The sequence below is a fragment of the Chinchilla lanigera genome, unplaced genomic scaffold (assembly GCF_000276665.1).
Source record: "Chinchilla lanigera isolate Chin_1 unplaced genomic scaffold, ChiLan1.0 scaffold00011, whole genome shotgun sequence".
NCBI classification, from domain to species: domain Eukaryota; kingdom Metazoa; phylum Chordata; class Mammalia; order Rodentia; family Chinchillidae; genus Chinchilla; species Chinchilla lanigera.
This window is the reverse complement of record NW_004955412.1, coordinates 22,189,719-22,198,961: the sequence shown is the minus strand read 5'-3', so window position 1 is coordinate 22,198,961 and position 9,243 is coordinate 22,189,719. Positions and strand designations below refer to the sequence as shown.

Here is a 9,243-nt window from a genome sequence, read left to right as displayed (position 1 = left end):
AAACAAATATTTTTACATCCTTTGCCCACATGGAGAGATCTATCCACATACCTCTTCCCCAAATATGTCTGTCACCAATTTTCCAATTATGTTCCTTCCAAGTTCCTGACCATCCAGCCAGACCGTTGGCTATGGCCCATGAGTCAGTATACAGTCACACATCTGGCCACTTTGTCTTCCAGGCAAAATGTACTGCCAAGTGCACTGCTCTAAGTTCTGCCCACTGTGAAGATTTCCCTTCGCCACTATCCTTCAGGGATATCCCAGAAAGGGGTTATAATGCTGCAGCTGTCCACTTGCAGGTGCAGGTGCATAGCGCCCAGAGCCATCTGTAAACCAGGCCCTATCCTTCTCTTCCTCAAACAGCTGATCATATGGTACAACCCACAAGGCCATAGGTGCATGCTGGGAAACAGAAGGCAGTACAGTAGGCATAGGAGCCATAGGTATCTGGGCAATTACCTTATGTAGTTTACTTGTTTACTTGTACCCTCTGGACCTGCCCTGGCTTGATCACGAATATACCACTTCCATTTAATGATAGACTGTTGCTGTGCATGCCCAACTTTATGACTTGGTGGATCAAATATACCCAGGCCATGATAGGCAACTCAGGTCACATGGTGACCTGGTGTCCCATGGTCAAGTGTTCAGTTTCCACTAAGGCCCAGTAACAGGCCAAGAGCTGTTTTTCAAAGGGAGAGTAGTTGTCTGCAGATGACGGCAGAGCCTTGTTCCAAAATCCTAAAGGCCTCCACTGCAATTCACCTATGGGGGCCTGTCAGAGACTCCAAACAGCATCTCTATCTACCACTGACAGTTCAAGCACCGTGAGATCTGCTGGGTCATATGGGCCCAGGGGCAGAGCAGCCTGAACAGCAGCCTGGACCTGTTGCAGAGCCTTTTCCTGTTCTAGGTCCCACTCAAAAATAGCAGCTTTCTGAGTTGCTTGGTAAATGGGCCAGGGTAAAACACCTAAGTGAGGAATGTGTTGCCTCCAAAATCCAAATAGGCCCTCTAGGTGTTGTGCCTCCTTTTTGGTCATAGGGGAAGTCAGATGCAACAACTTGTCTTTTACCTTAGAAGGAATATCTCTACATGCTCCACACCACTGGACTCCAAGGAGCTTCACTGAAGTAGAAGGACCTTGAATTTTTGTTGGATTTATTTCCCATCCTCTGGCTCTCAAATGCCTTACTAACAAATCCAGAGTGGTTGCTACCTTCTGCTCACTAGGCCCAATCAGCATAACATCATCAATACAATGGACCAGTGTGATATCTTGTGGGAGAGAAAAGCAATCAAGATCCCTGCGAACTAAGTTGTGACACAGGGCTGGCAAGTTAATATAGCCCTAAGGTAAGACAGTGAAAGTGTACTGCTGGCCTTGCCAGCTGGAGGCAAATTGTTTCTGATGATCCTTATGAATAGGTATGGGGAAGAAGGCATTTGCCAAGTCAATAGCTGCATACCAACTACCAGGAGATGTATTAATCTGCTCAAGCAAGGAAACCACATCTGGTACTCCACAGCCACTGCAGTCACCACTTGATTCAGTTTACGGTAATCCACCGTCATTCTCCAAGACCCATCTGTCTTCTGCACAGGCCAGATGGGAGAATTAAATGGAGATGTGGTGGGGACCACCACCCCTGCATCCTTCAAGTCCTTGATGGTGGCACTAATCTCTGGAATCCCTCCAGGGATGCGATACTGCTTTTGGTTTACTATTTTACCAGGCAAAGGCAGCTCTAATGGTTTCCATTTGGCCTTCCCAACCATAATAGCCCTCACACTACAGGTTAAGGAACCAATGTGAGGATTCTGCCAAGTGCTAAGTACATCTATCACAATTATACATTCTGGAACAGGGGAAATGACTACAGGATGGATAGAGGACCTATTGGACCCACTGTGAGTCAGACTTTTGCTAAAACTCCATTGATCACCTGACTTCCATAGGCCCCTACTCTTACTGGAGGGTCACAATGAAGTTTTGGATCCCTGGAATCAGTGTTAGTTCAGAACCAGTGTCTAGCAGTCCTCGAAATGTTTGATCATTCCCCTTTCCCCAAAGTACAGTCACTTGAGCAGAGGGCCTTAGGTGCCTTTGGGGAAGGATGGGAGAAAGTCTAATTGCAAAAATTCTGGGGGTATCAGGGTCCTTCCCCAAGGGGACCTGGCCTCCCCGTCATTCAAGGGGTTCTGGGTCTGTAAAATGGCTCAAATCCAGGAACGGGTTGAGGGGCCGTGATTGCCTGTTACCATGATTTGAAGTAGGTTTCTGTTCTTTTGCCTTTAAATTTTTTTGATTATATAAATCTAGTAGAAATTTTGTAGGCTTCCTATGTATTTCATTTCTGGGAACACCATGGCTAATCAGCCAATGTCACAGTCTGCACATGTCAGATTATTCTTGTCATTGTTCCTCCTCTGCTGTCCATTATAGTAAGTGCGTGGACCCTGCCTTTGATGATTAAGTGCTGCCACTTGACCTCTGGTACTCCCGGGTCCAATCAAGCCCACTGACCTTAAATTTCCTAATTGAGTAACTGCGGCACCCACTGTAAGGTCTGGCATACAGAGAAGAGCAATGACAGAACTCTTCAATGCTGGTGCTCCCCTCACAAATTTGTTTCTCAAAGTGTTAGTGAATGGTATATTTTCTGGATCATCCCAATGTGGAGGATTAGGTTTGACATGACAGAGCCACTCTACCATTCCCATTTCCCTAAGCCTCTGAATCCCTTCATCAATAGTAAACCGTGGAATATCTGGCATCTCTAGCTCATTCACAGTAGGCCATCTTTTGAGCCATACTTCTGCCAACCAGCCAAATAAAGTATTAATACCTTTCTTTACTCAGTGAGCTGGAGTGTTAAATTCAGAATCCCTACTTAATGGGCCTGTATCAACAAACTCTGCCCAACCAGGTGCGTGTTTTTTCCACCATTATCCCACACTCATAAAATCCATTCCCACACTTGCTCATTAGGCCTCTGCTTATAAGAGTTAGAAAACTCAAAAAGTTCTTTGGGAGAATAGCGGACCTCCTCATGGGTCACACTATGTACAGCACCCTTAGGAGCCTTATGAGATTTAAGCCTGGTTATGGGCTTAGAGGCAAAAATGGGTGGTGAGGGTGGGTCTTGAGGAGTGTCAACAGAAGCATAACTTTGTAATAAACTATTTCTTTTTGTCCTTTGAAAGAGGGCATATACAAAAGGTAAGTTGGAAGTAGTTAGAGCACTTCTGCTGTGCTGTGAAAGAGATCACCTCTGGAGACAGGTAAAAGGGACAGTTGACTTGAGAAATTCTGCCCAGAGCGCTAGGGCAAAGAAGTCTCCAAGACATTTGTGTTATATATCTAATCGCTTAGGCAATCCTTCCTAGCAGCAGGACAAGGCTATGCTTTATTTAAATTTTTGAAGCTCACAGGTTAAACTTGTATTTGTCATTTAGCAATCACCTTTTACATGTTGGTAAAGGCATTAGTTAAGGCTGATTAAAAATGTCTTTCTTACTCTTAGTTAGCATATGTAAGGCTCACATGTAAATCATTCCCTGCTAGCTGCTGTGAAATGTATTGTTGCAAGCTGCCTCAACCTAATTGCTGAAGGGAGCAGTAGTTAAGTGGTTTTAAAATTGACTGAAAAGCTTAGAGGAGAATTTCTAGTTTACTAGCAGAAAGAGATAAGTACGACAGATAGGTGAAGATTTTTCTGTGGTCAGGAGCCAGTTTCCACTGAGGAACATTTGGGTATCCACCAGAAAGTAGCCCTGGTCATGACCCCTCAGTTGTTCTCCATTTCTATTGGCCCACACAACCAGTGGTTAGTGTCCAGAAAGGAATACAGCTCTCTGGTCAACATTCCATTGGCCATTAACTTCCATGGGGATTCACCAAAGAGATACTGGGGAAACCTGTCCTCTGTTTTAAGGGTGACAGCTGCTCTAAGAGCATTCAACTAGCTGGCAGAATAACCACTGTTTTTCAAAGTTCTATGAGGGATAGTTGAAAGCCTGAGCAAAATCCTTACCTAGTGCTTTATAAGTTTACAGTAAGAGTTTTAAAGTCCGTAAATTATTGTCAAAGTATTTTTATACACAAAAATAATAACTAGACCTAGGAGGTGAATAGGAAAGGCTGGAGATCCTCCCTTAGGCTAAATGTGTTTTGATCGCATAAGTATGGTGTTTTTGGAGATAGCTCTTTCTGATTTCACCCGGAAGTGACTTCTCTCCACTGTGTCTCAGGTTTAGTCTTCTGAGGGAGACGTGCCCAGAACACTAAGCTGGGACATGGTTTTTATGTGTGTTCTCCTGGACAGACAAAATTCCAGTGTCCCATCTGACCCAGAGAGGGTATGTGCCCCTCCTCTAAGAGGACTTCTCTGTCTTCGGTGTGAGCAAATGCTCATTTTCTATGGTCTTAACTTAGTTGTGAATATGAGGAAAAGTTTGGAACAGTTTAGAGTTCTTTTCTTTCTGATTTTACTTGTCTCTAAAAAGGAAAGTACAAAGTGACAGAAAAAGATTAGAAGTAAGGCCAGAGTGGAAACTGTAGCAGATCAGGCTTGACATTTCCTCTAAAGTGTAGAGAAGGATCAGATCCAGTCTGTTCCAGTGAAACCTGTCCTTAAGAATTTCCACTGACATAGTATCTTTTAACTGTTAGAAGGAATCCCATGTTTTATTATATAGGCATGCATATTTTCTAAGTCTGAGCTAGATTTTATTTAAAAGACCCATTGTACAGAAGTTTATATTAAAGTCCACTAGGGGGCATTTGTTACTCTCTCTAGCACTATTGTCTAAATACAGTCAAGCAAGAAAAAACAGTAAATTTAATACCTAGTTCAAATGCAACATATACAAGAACAAAACAGGAATAAAAATGTTGCTTTAAAGAAGCATCATAACCTTATAACCTTCCCATGTTTTAACTTAGATTTAGCACATTGTAACAAACCTATATAAGAGATAAAGCACAAGCAATTATAAATAATGAGTGAAGACATAACAAAATTTCAAGTATCAAAATTTGTTACCTAGGGGCCAGAGATATAACTCAGTGGCACAAGCACCTGCCTGGCAAGCACAAGGTCCTGAGTTTGATACCTGGCATAAAAAAAAAAAAAAAAAAAAAAATGTGTTACCTAAACGAGTCCCAATCCAGAGCATATGAGTCAAAGTAAACTCTTACCTCTATCCAATGATCTCACGGAGTCCTCCACATGATGTAGGGGACAAAAATTCCCAACCTGTTAGATATCTGGGATGAGTTCATGTTTTCTAAAACCAAAGAATGGACTTTGGAACAATAGAGGTTAAGAACAGTATATACTTATGGAGGGAAAGAAAGCTTCTGTCCAAGAAAGAGAGACAGAAGGGGACCCAAGTGGATTGCCAAGGAATCTGCCCTTTTTGGGGGGATTTTTATAGAGCAAAACTATGAGGTGAGGTGGGTCCAAGATGGGGGAAAATGGAAAATCATAAGGTGGGCATGAGGTGGGACAAAACTAGTCAATCAATAAAATTATGAGTATAATTGTTCAGGTAAAATGGATTAAGTTGGGATCAGATGGGGAAGTGAGTCATGTAGCAAGCGGACGTGAATACAGAACAGGGGATTTTCCTGTAGGGGATTGGGTTAGTGACTCTTCCTGGCTTTTTCAAGGCCATTCACATCTTTAGAATACCAACCTCTGATGTCCATCCCTAGGGAGGTATGTGGGTGCATTTGCTTTATCTTTTATCTTGAGGTCTGGCCCACAGCAGAAGTGCGTATCTCCCCCACAGTTGCAAGGCATCTTGTCTTCTGCACTGACTCCTTCAAGGGCCTAGCCCTGTCTGACTGCCTATAATATTTCTATCTAACTTAGTTGCCTACAACACTACTATCATCACACAGTCTGACATGAGGGCAGCCATTGTAAAATCAGGCTAGTTGCTTTGATACTGTCTGACAGAGAGAGCTGTGCCAGAGAGAACAGCAGGATAATCAAAGTTATCGAACTTTCTCACTGGTTAAAGTTTAGAAATATAGAGTAAATCAGGGAGTTGTTGGAAGCTAAAGCTGGGAGAATGTGTGATAAATATCAAAGGTTCTGTTGAATAAAAATGACAAGGGTCACTACTGAGACTCAGCTGTGGTAGTGTTGCAACAGTTCAGATTAAAAATTAGAATGGAATCACTCACGCTAAAGCTACACCAAACTGAAATTAAACTTGGAAGTAACTTGGAAAGTCAGGAGAGATTAGCCAAATTTCCAAAATATGCCTTTTACAACCATGACAATAAAATTCCTTCTTTGCTTCCTCCCCACTCCCTCAAAAAAACTGCTTAGTTAACCAGCTATTTTCTACTGTCCTCTTTCTGTCCTCACCTTACTAGGAGAGTAACTTTTAAATAACCAATCTGCTCTTTTTTTTCCTTGTTTCTGCTATCTTCAGACCTTCAGGTAACTGAGATGATTCCTCTCTTTTCTCTGGCAAAGATTTCTGTCAGACCATACCATGGGCTACTGGCCTGATCTTTCACTGGCTGCTCTGACGTCAAACTCAAGTCTGCTGGTGGTAGAAAGCCCAAGGTGGATGAGTGATAAGAAATCACAGGACAGAATATGCCTGCCTAAGATTAATCCCATCAGCAGAAATGGTCTTATGCTCACCTCATTGGTTTGTTTGTTTTAGTTTGGTATTTGGCTTGGTTTGTTTGAGACAAGATGTCTCTCTAGTTTGGGTGGACTGGAACTCACTATACACCCCAGGCTGTCCTCAAACTCACATCAATCCTCCTGCTTCAGTCTCTACGTACTCTATTTTGTGGAAGGATAAGTTGACTGATTCCTAAATCACAAATAAAGCCAAGTGAGATTGTTGCAACTAAGGGTGTTGTAATTTTGTCTCATAGCACTGCTCTGATTTGAATGTGTTCCCCTAAAGTCTATGTGATGACACCTGAATTCTCAGTGCTACAATGCTGAGAGGTGGAATCTTTAAGAGGGGATTGGGTTGAAAGAGCTCTGCCCTTGTGAGTGGACTAATGCCATTACTGTGAGCGTGGGTTTGCCATCATGGGTGATTTGTTAAAAAGTCATTTGCAGGCCGGGAGCCACGGGCACTGGGATCTCAAGTCATGGTGGGGGCAGGGCACATGGAACAGGTTGGGGTGTCCCTTGCCCCAGCCCCTTGAGCCAGGATCTGACAGAAATGTGATAATGGAATTCACAATTGGAACTCCAGCAGATCAGTTCAGGCAAGGCAGGTTCCCACTAGCACCAGGTCCGAGTGTTCCACCAGAATGTCTTCCCCAACTTCACAGTTGTCAACATTGAAAAGCCACCTTGTTTCTTACACAAATTCTCATCTGATGGATGCTACTTTATTGCTTTCTTTTCTGACGAGACTTCCCTAGAAATTTTTGAGTACCAGGGTTGTCAGGCAGCAGAAGACTTACTTCAGGGATATGAGGAGATCCTGTCTAACGGCAATGACCAATGGTCAACCTCCCGAGCCGGCTCTCTGAGTGCTTTTTTGTCTTGCTGCATGTTACCAGTGTTGCAGCCAGTGGTGAGCACCTGAACCAGGAGTGTAACCTCTTCACCGATGACTGCCACTGTGTCATTGTGGGGTCTGCAGCCTACCTCCCGGATGAGCCTCACCCTCCTTTCTATGAAGTGTATCGGAACAGTGAATCAGTGACCCCAAACCCATGATTCCCACTAGAGGACTATTCCCTGCATATCACTGACCTTCACACTGTCTGCCTGTGTGATGCATGCACATTTAAGTATGATAAAGTGGTCCTGTCACACAACCAAGGGCTGTACTTGTATAAAACCATCCTGGCCATCTTGTCTGTGCAGCAGCAGACCATCCATGTCTTCCAGGTGACCCCTGACGGCACATTCATTGACATGCAGACCATCGGCCACTTCTGCTATTAGGATGACCTACTCACTGTGTCGGCTGGCTTCCCTGAGGTACAGCAGGACAGTCAGACAGGCATAGCCAACCCCTTCAGGGATCCGTTCATCAACTTTCTGGGACACCTGCTTCTGGTTTATCTGTGGCACCGGGCCGAACAGGATGGCAGTGCAAAGGCCAAGACACATTTCTTTTAATACTTTGACCAGCTGCGGCAGCTATGCATGTGGAAAATGCAGCTTCTGGATGAAAACCATGTGTTTATCAAGTATACCAGTGAGGATGTGGTGACACTGTGGGTCACAGATCCATCCAGGCATCTTTCTTTGTGGTGTGCAATATGGTGACAACTGAGGTGATTGCTGTGTTTGAGAATACATCAGATGAGCTTTTGGAGTTCCTTGAGAACTTCTGTGATCTATTCTGCAGCACTAGTCTGCACAGTGAAGTCGTTTCCCTGCTTGGCATCTAGCAACAATTTTGCAAGGCAGATCCAGCACTGGTTCAAAGACGTGATTGTAAATGCCAAGTATGGGGGGCACAGGGAGGCGGTATGCCGGCTGCTGGGTCGGCTCCCCATCAGTGCCCAGTCTTACAGTGGCAGCCCCTACCTGGACTTGTCCCTCTTCAGCTACAGTGACAACTGGGTGTCTGTCATGGAGCGACCCAAGACCTGTGGAAACTGCACTATCAGGTTCTACGCCGGGAAATCCGGGCTGCTCAAGTGTGAGATCCAGGCTGGCTTACTGGGCTGCACCATCACCCACACAGTGCGACACCTCGTTACCTTCACCTTTCATTCTTTGAGCCTTTTGCCATTTCCGTGCAGAGGACTAACATGGAGGATGTTGTCAACTTCCACATGCAGCACTGCTGCATATAGATGCCTCATCACGGCCAGGCTATTTGACCTTGCAGGACTTTGCCCACTTCTTTTCTTGGTCGACGCTGGGGCAGAAGTACCCCCTGCCTACCCTGTGGGTTCCAGACTGGCCTACCAGACAGAAGAGGGAGGGGCTTGGCCTAATGGGACTTCCATTGTGAACAGTACTACTGCCGGTCAATTTAAGATCCTCTTGTCTTTTCCCTGTGGGAATGCTCAGCATTAGTGAAATTCACTGTGTTTGTGTGTATTTAGCATTGTATTGCTGTGGAGATAAAAGCAATATACCTTTGTCTCTTTCATCTCACTTCCTTGGCATTATGGTTTACAGCCAGAAGCAGGTAAATCCCACTTACACATGAGAGCTGTGTATGTCCTCACCTCTTACCCAATAAGCAGGGCTATTTTTATAATGAAAAATTAAAGCC

At 44.3% G+C, this 9,243-nt stretch overlaps 2 pseudogenes; one reads left to right on the top strand and one right to left on the bottom strand.

The window, feature by feature from the left end:
- LOC106147860 overlaps window positions 1-2,188 on the bottom strand; it is a 24,124-nt pseudogene extending 21,936 nt beyond the window's left edge.
- Window positions 2,189-7,236: 5,048 nt separating this feature from the next.
- LOC102020101 lies at window positions 7,237-8,815 on the top strand (annotated as a pseudogene).
- Window positions 8,816-9,243: the final 428 nt, after the last annotated feature.